Source organism: Rhincodon typus, chromosome 29, assembly GCF_021869965.1.
Source record: "Rhincodon typus isolate 14 chromosome 29, sRhiTyp1.1, whole genome shotgun sequence".
NCBI classification, from domain to species: Eukaryota; Metazoa; Chordata; class Chondrichthyes; order Orectolobiformes; family Rhincodontidae; genus Rhincodon; species Rhincodon typus.
The window spans coordinates 16,842,062-16,854,543 of record NC_063360.1 but is presented as its reverse complement, the minus strand read 5'-3'; positions in this window follow the sequence as shown (position 1 = coordinate 16,854,543).

Below are 12,482 nucleotides of genomic sequence, written 5' to 3'. Positions count from 1 at the left end.
ACACCCAAGAAGCTTGACAATGTCTGGATCAATACAGCCTGAACGATTGGCCACCCAATGACTAGCTCAAGCATTCGGTACCTCCAACACTACACTTAGTAGCAGCACTGTGTACCTTCTACAAGGTGCACCTCAATGACTCACCAAAGCTCCTTCAAGAATATGTTCCAAACCTGCAACCTCTACCACCTATAAAAACAAATCCAGCAGATGCATGGAATCACCACCTGCAATTTGCCCTCCATGCTGCACACTATCCTGCGTTGGAACTGCAGCAAAGTCCTGCCTTTTGCATCTTCACTGTCTTTTCACACAAAGCCTAATGTGTACTGGTTCACCTATTGTAAATCTAAGGTTTGCTTCCCCGCAGTCTACAAAAAGAAAAGGAAACTTGCAGAAAACATCAAAAAAAAAGAAAAAGTGTTGATAAAGAACTAAGATATGGACACATCAATGACATATTGGAACTATATTTTCTGTTCTGGAAAGTGCACACAATGGGTGAATTGCCCATAATTTTTTTGGATTGGGATATTTGCATATGAGTGTTCATTGTTGTTGTGATTTACAGTAATTGATGATTAAGTGTATAGTACTATGTATTGCTGTACAGGTACAGTATCTGGTCAAACCTTCTGCCATTGTTATTTAAAATTGATTGAATTTGCACCAAACAGTACAAAAATGATGTCGGTATCCAAAAATGAACATTATTAGGTAGACTGAAAAATGGTGCTAGTGCTACCATATTGGCCATTGATGAGCCTACAGTTTGGATTGTTAGGCAATCTGAAGGTAAAATAAGGGCAGTCTTAGTGTCATTTGCAGTCATACTGCCACGTTAACATATGTAAATCACAGAGATTGATATTTGGAAGAAATAGGGAAGTTACCTGTGAATAGATAGAGCTCTAGCCCTGCCAAAAAAATCCCAGTCAATTGCCCAATTATTAGAAATAAAGGTGCTTGAATCATACCGGCACATAAAATGTGGCAAAGAGGGTAGTGCTGGTAGTATTGGTGATAATAGTAGCAATGAAGAAGATATGGGATGGATGCCCCTTCCTGTTCTAAAGGATTTTCATCCCCCTGTTTGATCTCTATAGAAAGCATTTTGCTTTTCAGAGTGTGAAGTTGGTGGGGAAGGCTGTATCAGCTGACCATGTAACTATAGAAGACCATCCCAAAGAGTTTCAGAAATGTATTGAGGGAGAGAGTACCAACCGAAACAGGGAATTAATGCAGACAGAAGTGACCTAATTTGGAAAAAAAGTACTAAATATGACTTACATAACTAAAGAAGCAAGGACAGCACCTAATTTTAAGCAGCAAAGGACAGGTTAATGCCCTTACTGTGCCAATGTGACTGATTTAAGTGTAAATCATGTTGGCTTATAGGATTAGGAAAACTTTGAGCCCTTAGAGGTAAAAATAAATCTGATTTACCAGTCTTTTGGAAGGCTAACAGGAGTACCTGAGTTACAGCAGCAGTGCTTGTTGACTGGTTTGAGAATAGCTTTCTGCCTGAGGGTATAATTTGAGAAAAAAATTACTTGTCCTTCAAGGTCATTAAATGTGCTCTTAGACATCCATCCTGTCTTACAGCTGGCCATGCAGACTTTGTTTTAACCTTAAATATGGCCTCAATCAGCCAGCCAATGGACCAGAACATATTGTGACCTTCAAAGCCGAGAACACTCAGAGAGGTCTCAGCCACATTCTCAAGCTCATGGAAACAAACTCTTCAACCACTGTCCGTGATCATTGGAAGGAATTCAAAATCCTCATAACAACAGAGATCATTAAAGATTTATGGGATGAGATTAGAGAATCAACTACAAATGTCTGCTGAAAGGCTCTTGTGTTGCAGGGGTAGTGTCCCTACCTTTTGAACCAGGAAATTTGGGTTTGAGTCCCACCCATTGCAGAGGTGTGTAATAACATCTCCATGCAGTTTGAATAGAAAATACTGAAATATCTTCTGAAATAAAGTTTGACAGAGGCTGTGAATGGTTTGCAGATTCCCCAGTCTGGATGCTGAACAAGTTTGTTAAGTTGGCAAAACAAATCAGAGGGAGATCACTTCGAAGCCTGGCTACAAAGAAGTAGGGATGTGGCTTCAGTCTCATCAAGCAGAACTCTCTGCGGAAGAACTGGGGAAATTAAGTGAATACGAAAAGGAAGAGGAAGAAGAGCTTCAGATAGCTCAACGTACAGCAAAGATGATGGCAGACCTCATGAATTCAGCTGAAGAATTTAAAGTAAAACAGGTAACAGAGTAAGATACAAATATGGAAAGAAGTATTGTCTTTTGTCGAGTGATTGACACTGCTATTTGCTCCTTACTGGGAACATTTTAAAATTCAAAACCAAAAGGTGAAACAGTACAAAAACATTATTCTTATCTACTGCCACATCAATATCTACATCATACAACTCACCCCTCCCTCCACCTGCACCTTCAATTAAAACTCCACCAGCTACACCACTGAACTCTGGAGAACTTTATGATCAGAGGAAATGTGACAAATTTTATATATTTATTTTACTACACTATTTTTCCAATGGGACGTATTGATATTTATTGAAGTAATTGTTTATGTTGTGTTTTATCTTAATGTGTAATGCTTTTTTTAGTATTTGGAATCTGTTGAATGTACTCCCTTTATAAAAGCCCTTCATTGTTTGTTAACTTGTTTGCAAAGTTTTCCAATAATTTAACGCCTGCAAATGTTGCGACTTTACAGGAAATCACCAATCCTTTACTGTTGCAGGGTCAAAATCCTAAAACCCTCTTCCTGACAGCACTGTGGGCCTGCCTAGTGCAAATGGATTGCAATGGATCCTGAAGGCAGTTCTCAAGGGAACTGAAGTAGGGACCGACTCAGTAATGCCCATGTCTTGTGAATTTCTTTTTCTAAAAGTAGTTCAATTAATAGCACTTTCTTCTCCAAGAAGAAGACTGGGGTTGAAGATGAGCTCCACGAACTGACCCACATAAGCAAAGCTGATGTTTCAGTTTGAGCATGTGGCACTGCCACAGATGGTGGGTCCGTCACGAACTCTCAGCCACTATTTTACATGTGGGTTGTTAAATCAAGACCAGTATACTCTTTTAGGTAGATGGAAAACATCACAGGCTACTATTTGAAAAACAGTGGAGACATTCTGAGCAATATTTATCCCTCAACCAACACCACAAAAAAAGATCATTTGATTATTTATCTCAATGGTGTTCATGGAACATTATTAAATGCAATTTAGACGTCACCTTTGCCAACAAAGTAACAGTGGCTGCTCTTCAAAGTAATCCATTGGATAGATTTTTATCTGCTACCTTTGCAATAACCTGACAACCTCCACCACACCCAGTACCTTTCCCTGTAACCGCAGGAGGCGCTACACCTGCCCCTATACCTCCCCTCTCACCTCCATCCAAGGCCCCAAACAATCCTTCCAAATATGGCAGAGATTCACCTACACTTCATCTAACCTCACCTACTGTATCAGTTGCTCCCGATGTGGTCTCCTCTATATCGGGAAGACTAGACGCAGACTTGATGACCGGTTTGCGGACTATCTGCGCTCTGCATACATCAACCAACCCAACCTTCCGGTTGCCATCCACTTTAACACCCCCTCCCACTCTCCTGGTGACATGTCCATCCTTGATGTTTTGCCTTGGAAGCTTACAGCCTAATGGCCTGAATATTAACTTCACCAGCTTAAAAATCTTTCCTCCCCCAACCTGTCCATCTTCTGACTCACTTATCCGATCCACCCTTACTAGTAACCAACCACAATAACTATCTGCCTACAACCACCTATCTCCATCCCACCTACCCTTCCCCCAGCTCTACCCCGTTCCCTCTATTTTTTTCTGGGCTCCCCTCAACCTCCCCAGTCCTGATAAAGAATTTCAGCCCAAAACCTTCACTTTCCTGCTGCTCAGATACTGTCTGACCTCCTGTGCTTTTCCAGATCCACATTTATTGACTCTCGTTTCCAGCATCTGCAGTCCTTACTGTCTCATAAGTCATTAAAAATGTCATGACGTCTAAAGTATTTCATTGGCTTGAAATACTTAGCTACATGCTGAGGTCATCAAATGTTCAATGTAAGTGCATGTTTTTAATTTGTTTTCATCAAATCCAGGTTTACAATAAATTTGAAAGAACAACTTCCAAACAAACTTCTCAAAGCCAATCAATTGCAAAAATGTAATCTCACAAACGTATTCATTTCAAGACGTTTCATGTTTTGGGGCTTGTTTCACCATTTCTAATAGAATGAAATTCCAAAAATTCCAATTTTCTTCAGACATAGGGCTGAATCTTATGTTTTATTTTAAGTCCGAGTTGTGTTGAGTGTTTTGGACGGTTTTTCCTCATTGAGGCCTAGAGTGTTTTCTTGACATATCATATCAAATTTGTCTCACTAATTATCCAACCCACACATCAGACATCTCCCATGTTCGATATCTATTTTCAGTTACCATATGCTGACCTGGAACTACACGCCACTCTGTCGATATCCACAAAAGACCACCATCTCTTGCATCGGTGGCATCTTTGAATGTCCTTCTTGTCAGTCCACAGCTGCTCAGCATAGCTGCTGACATTGGCCCTGGACATGGTAGACAGGGGAAAATCAGCACCCTGCTTTGTAGGCAGGGACTTGGAGATCCTTCTGAATGGGGTGGTGCAATGATGAGACTTCCTCCTTCACCACCAGGACCAGCATCAGAGGCCATTACACTGGAGCTTGCCAGCCTACTCCAAGGTTGCAAACTGTGTCAAAGTCGTCTCATCCATCTAGAGGAATGCCCAGCATTATAGGAAGATGGTCAACATCCTTCATCACTCTGCCAGCCTAAGTGCCATTATCTTCTATCTCTGATACCTCACACACACTCCACCTCTGTCACTATACCCACCTCCCACCAACACTCAAACTATACCACTCAGAAGGAATAAAATAGTAAAACCTGTCAATGACGCATACTTGTATACTTCAAAATGGAGCCCCTGTAAGACCAATATGTTCATTTTCAAGCTCTTACTGACTATTTTTAAACTTTTTCCCTTTTGGCACTCTTGCTATTGCAGGCAACATCTTCTCTCACTCGCTGACACCAAGCCCAACCCCTGAAACTATGAACCTTGCATGCCCTCTATGCTGCCTACTCCTTCGCTAGGGGCACCTCACCACTTTCACAAAAAAGTGGCAACTTTGCCACCCATTTACATCACCCGTAATATCGGCTTTCCCTCATTCCAGCAGGAAAACAACACACACTATGGCAGAAAGAAGCAAGATGGGTGATAACCTGCCCTACATCCTGCTCTTCACCTCCGATGTAGAGGGCAACCTGGCTCTCACTACCCTGAGCAGGGCCTGGACTGGTATCAGAGACTGCCCCTGGACTTGCTGCACTAGGAAAACTTGAGCAAAGGCTAACCCCCTCAACTTGCCTGAGGCCTGCTGACAACCAAGCTTCCTGGCTCTGTACCTGCAAGGCAAGACAGCAGTATCCTGGTATCTCTGGCTGAGGGGGCAAAGTACAAAAAACCAAGGCAAGACAATGCAATGCGGGTATAATCTGAACATCCAGATAAAGTCAGAGTGAGTGAGCATTATAAGAGCAAGCGAAGAGCCCAGAGCTGTCAATTCCATGAGCTGGGTGATGTCCCTGAGTGTGTATTGTCCTTGCCACAGGAATTACAATGGTAGTTACCTGTGCAGAGTTGAAGTCCAGCAGCCTCTTATATGTAGTTCGGGGATGTGCCCATGAGTATTCACAGAGGCTGGCACCTGTTGGATATCAATCTTCGTGGATGTGAGATGCATGTGGCCAGTGCTCATGGAGTGTGCCAGAGATGATGCTCCCTGATGTCTAACATAGAGGCCTTTCAGCGCATGTTTTGATTTCCTCGTTGAGTATTCTGAACATCAGGCTTGTTTGGAGCATATGAATATTATTAGAGGCTGAATATCAATGAGGTGAGGCATTTAAGAACCAATAATCACCATTGCCTACTCACCACTCCCTAAGGAGAATCTCAGCGTGCATTTGTAAAAAGCATAAAAGATGGCACAGGTTGTTCCCTGCGTTGAGATGTGCCTCACTGGACTTGTCGTCCATTTCTGCCATACATCTCACTATAACCCATATCACCCAGACCCCTGTATAATTCTACCCATAACGTGTAAACAAGCTTCTACACCTAAAACATTCTAGGATTTTCTTTTCCTTTTCTAACCATGAACAACAATAGAATTGTCAGGAAATCTAGTTACAAGGCATCCTTGAAGTAAAATCCAATTTACCAGACATTAATCCAATTAAAGGGTAGTTAAATTAGGGACACAATTGCCTTGTTCACTGTGAGTCAGACAAGACAATAAAAGAAGATTTCCTCCAAGCCATATGTGCGGTGATGCTCTAAATATATCCTTTATATAAGAGCTTAAGACCTCATTACAACTGAGTAAATGTTGTTCTTGTGTTACTATAGATATCATGGAACACATATAACTCGGAATTTCTTCTGTTTGGAGTTACAGATTTTATGGAATAAATCTGCTCATCCAGGAGCAGGTAGAAGGGGAGTTTTATTCATTTCTTACATACTGAGCTCACTTCAATGATTCTCTATTGGAGATATGCATGAGGTAACAAATAATACATTAGTTATGGGAAAATGTCGAGTGATATATTCTCTATCATTAACTTCAGCAATGCTGGATGGTAGGAAAACATACGGCACAGCATATAGAAAGCAGAAATATATTTAAAACTTAAATCAATCTCCAAGAGAATGTAGCCAAGTATATGGTGACAAAACAATGGATAAGGCCCTTGCTCATGGGACTAGATCAGTCCAGCCATGCCGGACCATGGTGGATAGCTTCATTCTGTGTCTTCTACATGTCTGATTTTCCTTCTTCTTGCAGGCAAATCCATCAATGCCATGGAAATAATTCAAACATGGGCAATCTTTGAAATCCTTTCGAGTTTGTCGTGTGAAAGTAGACCTATTCAAAGCCCAACATATTAACTATTGCATAGTGTTAGGGTGAAATTTGGGTGTGACATGAGTTAATCTGTAAATCCACATGAATTTCCAGCTGAGATTATAATGACGTAGAGAGTTTATAGTTAACTTCATAAGCAATAATCACATAAGTCTTTAAGTTTCATTTTCGTTTATTCCAGAAAGTAGTCAGGTTAAAAGAAAAGTTAGTTAAACTACATAACCAGATATTGATGCAACAGACAGAGTGAAAATACAATGCAAAATTCACCCTGAGGCTGTATTTGCCAATGGGAATGTGAGGATGACCCTGTACCACACCAAGAAAGACAAAGCAATGGTGTTGAGTCAAGGCTGGGAATGAAGCACAGGCTTTGGAGAGGAGATAGATGGCATCTGGGAAGATAGGGAATGGTGTGATAAAAGGTAACAGGTGCCTTGTCACTTTTGGAACATGTAAGAAACAAGGAATTTCTCTAAAACAGACCATTTCAGAATTCTAATAACGTATGTCAACGTGATTTGCAATATGTAAATACTTGATGAATCCTCAGGACAATAAATGTGGAGCTGGAAAAGCATTGCCGGTCAGACAGTGTCCGAGGAGCAGGAACGTCAATAGTTCGTGGTGAAACCCTTTGTCAGGACTGCGGCCAAAACGTTGAATTTCCTGAAGAACTGCGGATGCTGCAAATCAGGAACAAAAACAGAAGTTGCTGGAAAAGCTCAGCAGAACTGGCAGCAACTGGAAAGAAAAAATCAGAGTTAGAGTTTCGGGTCCAGTGACCCTTCCTCAGACCTGATGGTAGCTGGGAAAAACGTCAGTTTATATGCAGAAAATAGGGAGGGGGAGGGGGTAGGGAGTAAACGATAGGACAGAACTCAAAGAGAGAGAGGAGCAGTTGGTTGGACAAAGGAATTGCTAACAATCAGGCTGGGAGGGTGAATAGTTGTTAATGGGGACTGTTAGTGACTAACAACAGGGGGTGTGTAGTGGCAGGCTATGTGATAACAAGGCCTGGTGTGTGGGGTAGGGGTCTGGGATGTAGGAGAGTTTAGGCCCTAAAATTATTGAACTCGATATTGAGTCCGGAGGGCTGCAGGGTCCTCAAGTGGAAAATACGGTGTCGTTCTTCCAGCTTGTGCTGAGCTTCGCTGGAACACTGCAGCAAGCCAGAGACAGAGATGTTGGCCAGGGAGCAGGGTTGTGTGTTAAAGTGGCAGGCAACGGGTAACTCAGGGTCTTTTTTGCGAGCAGAACGTAGATGTTCTGTGAAGCGGTCACCCATTCTATGCTTCATTTCCCCAATGTAGAGGAGACCACATTGTGAGCAGCAAATGCAGTAGACTAGATTCTGGGAAGTGCAGGTGAAATGTTGCTTCACCTGGAAGGTATGTTTGGACCTTTGGAAACTGGGGAGGGAGGAGGTAAATGGGCAGGTGTTACACCTTTGCTGGTTGCGGGGAAAGGTGCTATGGGGCTGTGGGGGGTTGTTGGGCGTGAAGGAAGTGTGGACCAGGGTGTCCTGGAGGGAACGGTCCCTGCGGAAGGCGCACAAGGGAGGGGAGGGGAATATGTGTCTGGTGGTGGCATCTTGCTGGAGGTGGCAGAAATGGCATCTGATGATCTTCTGGATGTGGATGCTGGTGGGATGGTAGGTGAGGATAAGGGGAACCCTATCGCTATTGTGGGAGGGAAGAGAAGGTGTGAGGGCGGAAGAGCGGGAGATGGGTTGGACCTGATTGAGAGCCCTATCGACCACGGTACCATTCCCTCTGGGACACCCTGATCCACTCTTACTGCTATCCAACTGCTCTGCTTTCTTGTCAGACTCTATCCTATCGTTTACTCCCCACCCCATTCCCCTCCCTATTTTCTGCAAATAAACTGATGTTTTCCCAGCCACTATCAGTTCTGAGGAAGGGTCACCGGACCCGAAATGTTAACTCTGATTTTTTTCTTCACAGATGCTGCCAGACCTGCTGAGCTTTTCCAGCAACTTCTGTTTTTGTTTTCAAATTACACTTGTGATAATGGAGCCACAGCTGCAAAAGACAGTATGACGAGAATGCAGACCATATAGGAGCTATACCATAGCTTTTTGAGAATCTCCCTCAAAGTGTGATCTGCCATTTTAGTGACATTCACTGTCACCTTATAGAAGACCAATTGTTCATCAAGTTCATCAAAGGTTGTCATGTCATGCATTGCCAGTGACAACATAACTTCAACACAATTCGCAGCGATTCCACAGATTTTCTGATACTTGAGCAATTATGTTCTTTAGATGTACGTGTGTCACTTGTTACTTTTCCTGTATATGCATACCTTTGCTGGGTTGACAGCTCAGATCAGTGTGCCTGACTGACTTCTTGAAACCTGTCCTTGGTACTTGTCTATTTGTGTTCACTGTTCCCATGTCTCATTGCTGTGTTCATTGCAATTGCCATCATTGCTGCTTACCTATCAACTCCAGGTTAAGCTAATAACTAGACATTCCTGCAATAATAATGAATACTATGCAAGAACACTCTCCAGACTATGTAGGTTTTGCATTTCTCCTGTTGGAAATGCCCTAAACATTAAACTTGCAGACAGAGACTGCTGTAAGGAGAGGCATGTAACTAGCGCAAATTTTGCTTTACTATCCATTGCTAGGCAAGACCACTTCTATACCTTCGTTAGCAGTGCTTTGTTGTACACCAAGTGATTCCTCCACCTCATTATCATTATCACTATCTATGTGTGTGGGTGTGGTGCTTAAAATGATACTGAATGAGGTGCTAACTTGAAGGCTCCTCTTCTTGCTGTAGTGGTAGACCACTGACCATATCTTGCAGTCAGTAAAGTAGAAAATAGCTAAACTTTATGGAACCTTAGTTTCCTATGTTCAACATTGTTAGCTTTGTTTGTAAAAGCTGGCAATAAAAATACATTTCTGTAGGTTTCTAAGCTGCTCTGAGCTGATCTGAACTCCATTATCTCAGCTTGTCACCTCTCCCTCATGTGTGGGCTGAGGTTCAGAAATCACCATTCATTCGTAGGGCTCATGTTTTGCTGCTGTCTGGTAAACTAAGCTCACTAAGAAGCTACATCAGAGATGGGCAAAAGAGTTTGTTGGCTTGTTTACTTTTAAAAAAGCCACATACTGTTTCTTACTACCACTTTATTGTTCTACCCATTTTACATCGCCACAAATCTCAATCTGAGAAAACAGGACTGTTTATTTGTTCCCAAATTTTGATTGTGTCCCAAACACACTGAGCTCTCGAAATGAACATGGAGATGTGCAATTCCTCTGCTCCTTGGGTTCTTTCACAAAAGAGTATAGCTCTGCCGCTTACCTGAATACTATTCCAGGAAGTGTTAGCTGAAAACCTAGATTAACTACTAGGTAACAACAGAACTTACCCCACAATCAGTCACGTTGATTTTCTAACCCCCTTCGTATTACCCTGGGGTAAATCTTCAATGGAACATTCAACCTTACTGTCACATTGCTTTGGAGATTCCATTTTAGCTGTTCAATGCAGTTCAGTTGCTGATGTACTGTATAGGAGACATAAATCTCATACATTTGAACAAACAAAGGCCCAATTACATTAATGAGACCACAGGATATTAACGTATGTCTGAGCAACCAATTCACTGTAGTTTTCCTACTAGGTAAGGTCAGGTTGATAGCTAGTAACAGGATGAATGGGCTTTATAAGTTAATTAAAATCTTTCCCTTGTTTGTCCAGAAGGATGAGGCATCAAGGGAACCAGACTTCCCTATATTTCTAAACAAAAACCAAAAGAACTGCAGATGCTGTAAATCAAAGTTGCTGGAAAAGCTCAGCAAGTCTGGCAGCATGAAGGAAAAAACAGAGTTAACATTTCAGGTCCGGTGACCCTTCCTCAGAACAGAAGTTACCGGACCCAAAACGTTAACTCTCTTTTTCCTTCACAGATGCTGTCAGACTTGCTGAGCTTTTCCAGCAACTTTGTTTGTGCTCCCCATATTTCTCCTCTTCCATCTCACGGGAGCTCCCATGAGTCTACTTCCTGCTTGCCAGTGAACCTTCATTTAAAGTTGGCTAGCAGCAGGGCATAATAGTTATGTTACTGAACAAATAAATCAGAGGCCTGGACTTTAAATCTAGAGATCCAGTGTTCAAATCTGACCATAACATCTTGAGAACTTGAATTCAGTTAATTACATAGATGTGGAATAAAGAGCCTGCATTAGTTATGGTGAAATGTGAACCTAACTATTCATTAATGTCCTTGGGAAAAATAGAAATATAGAAATTGGGACAGGATATACCTGTTTCCACATTTCTGAGCAATGGCATTGTTATTCGGAATAGATCTGGCATTTGAAAGAGGACCCTTGAACTTCCTTATTAATAATGATGGCAGAACCAGTATGTCAAAGCAGAATACAAAAGACAGGGCTAAAGCACCTATAACTGTATTCAGCCAGAAGTGCCAAGAGGATTATCCTTATTAGCCTTCTCCCCATCATTAAAGATATCACTGTTCAACGAAAGCCCCCATTATGTGGTATAAGAAAGGCACTTCCCTACTGTACGCAGTCGTTCTCCCACATAATCTGAGATCCAAAAAGGAGAAATCAGAATTGTAGCCTCCTGAAGAACTTGCCCAGGCAGAACGACTGAATTATACAGCTGAGTAGGTTTCTTTGCTCTGAGAGCTGATCATTTGGTGGCTTTCTCTTTCTCTCTCCTTTTGATCAAAACCTCACTAATGGTATCTATGAGTGATCCTGATTGCTCATTTTTAAAACGCACATCCATCTGCGGCACCGATGAGTTGAATTCTCCCAGCTGCCACCAGCATTTCTCATGCGAATGGTAGATTCATGTAACTGGTATTCCCCGTGCATGCAGAGTACCAGGCAGTTTACTGTAGTTTGAATCACCCCAAGTATTTTTGTCAGAAAATATGGAACGATGTTGGTCAATAACATAGGTCTTTTATTTTTGTAGCACCAAACTACGCTTATTAATGTCAGTGCAATAAGTGAAAAACACCTACAAATGTCTTAAGAGGCAGTAGATTTTCAGAGGGAAATTCAATCGGGAAGCAGGAAAGCAGACATAATAGGTCTTTAAGGCCAACAAGAATTACAGCTTCCTGCTATGACTACATGGGCATATGCTGGTAGTAAATTTTCATGCAAACATGCCTGTGCAATCACAGGGATCAGAAACGGCATGCAACAAGCTGCTGGTGCACTCAATCACAACTTCCTCTCCCCAAGAAAACTCATGATTACCTTTTCTGATAAATTTGAATTAAACATGAACAGAAATGTTTACATAGCAAACTTGAGAATTTGCATAAGCTTGCATACTACAATATGATTTTTACCAAATTCTTTAAGTACTGCTTTGCAGCCTGTGTCATCCCCCCCAACCACAATGTTCTGTTTCCAA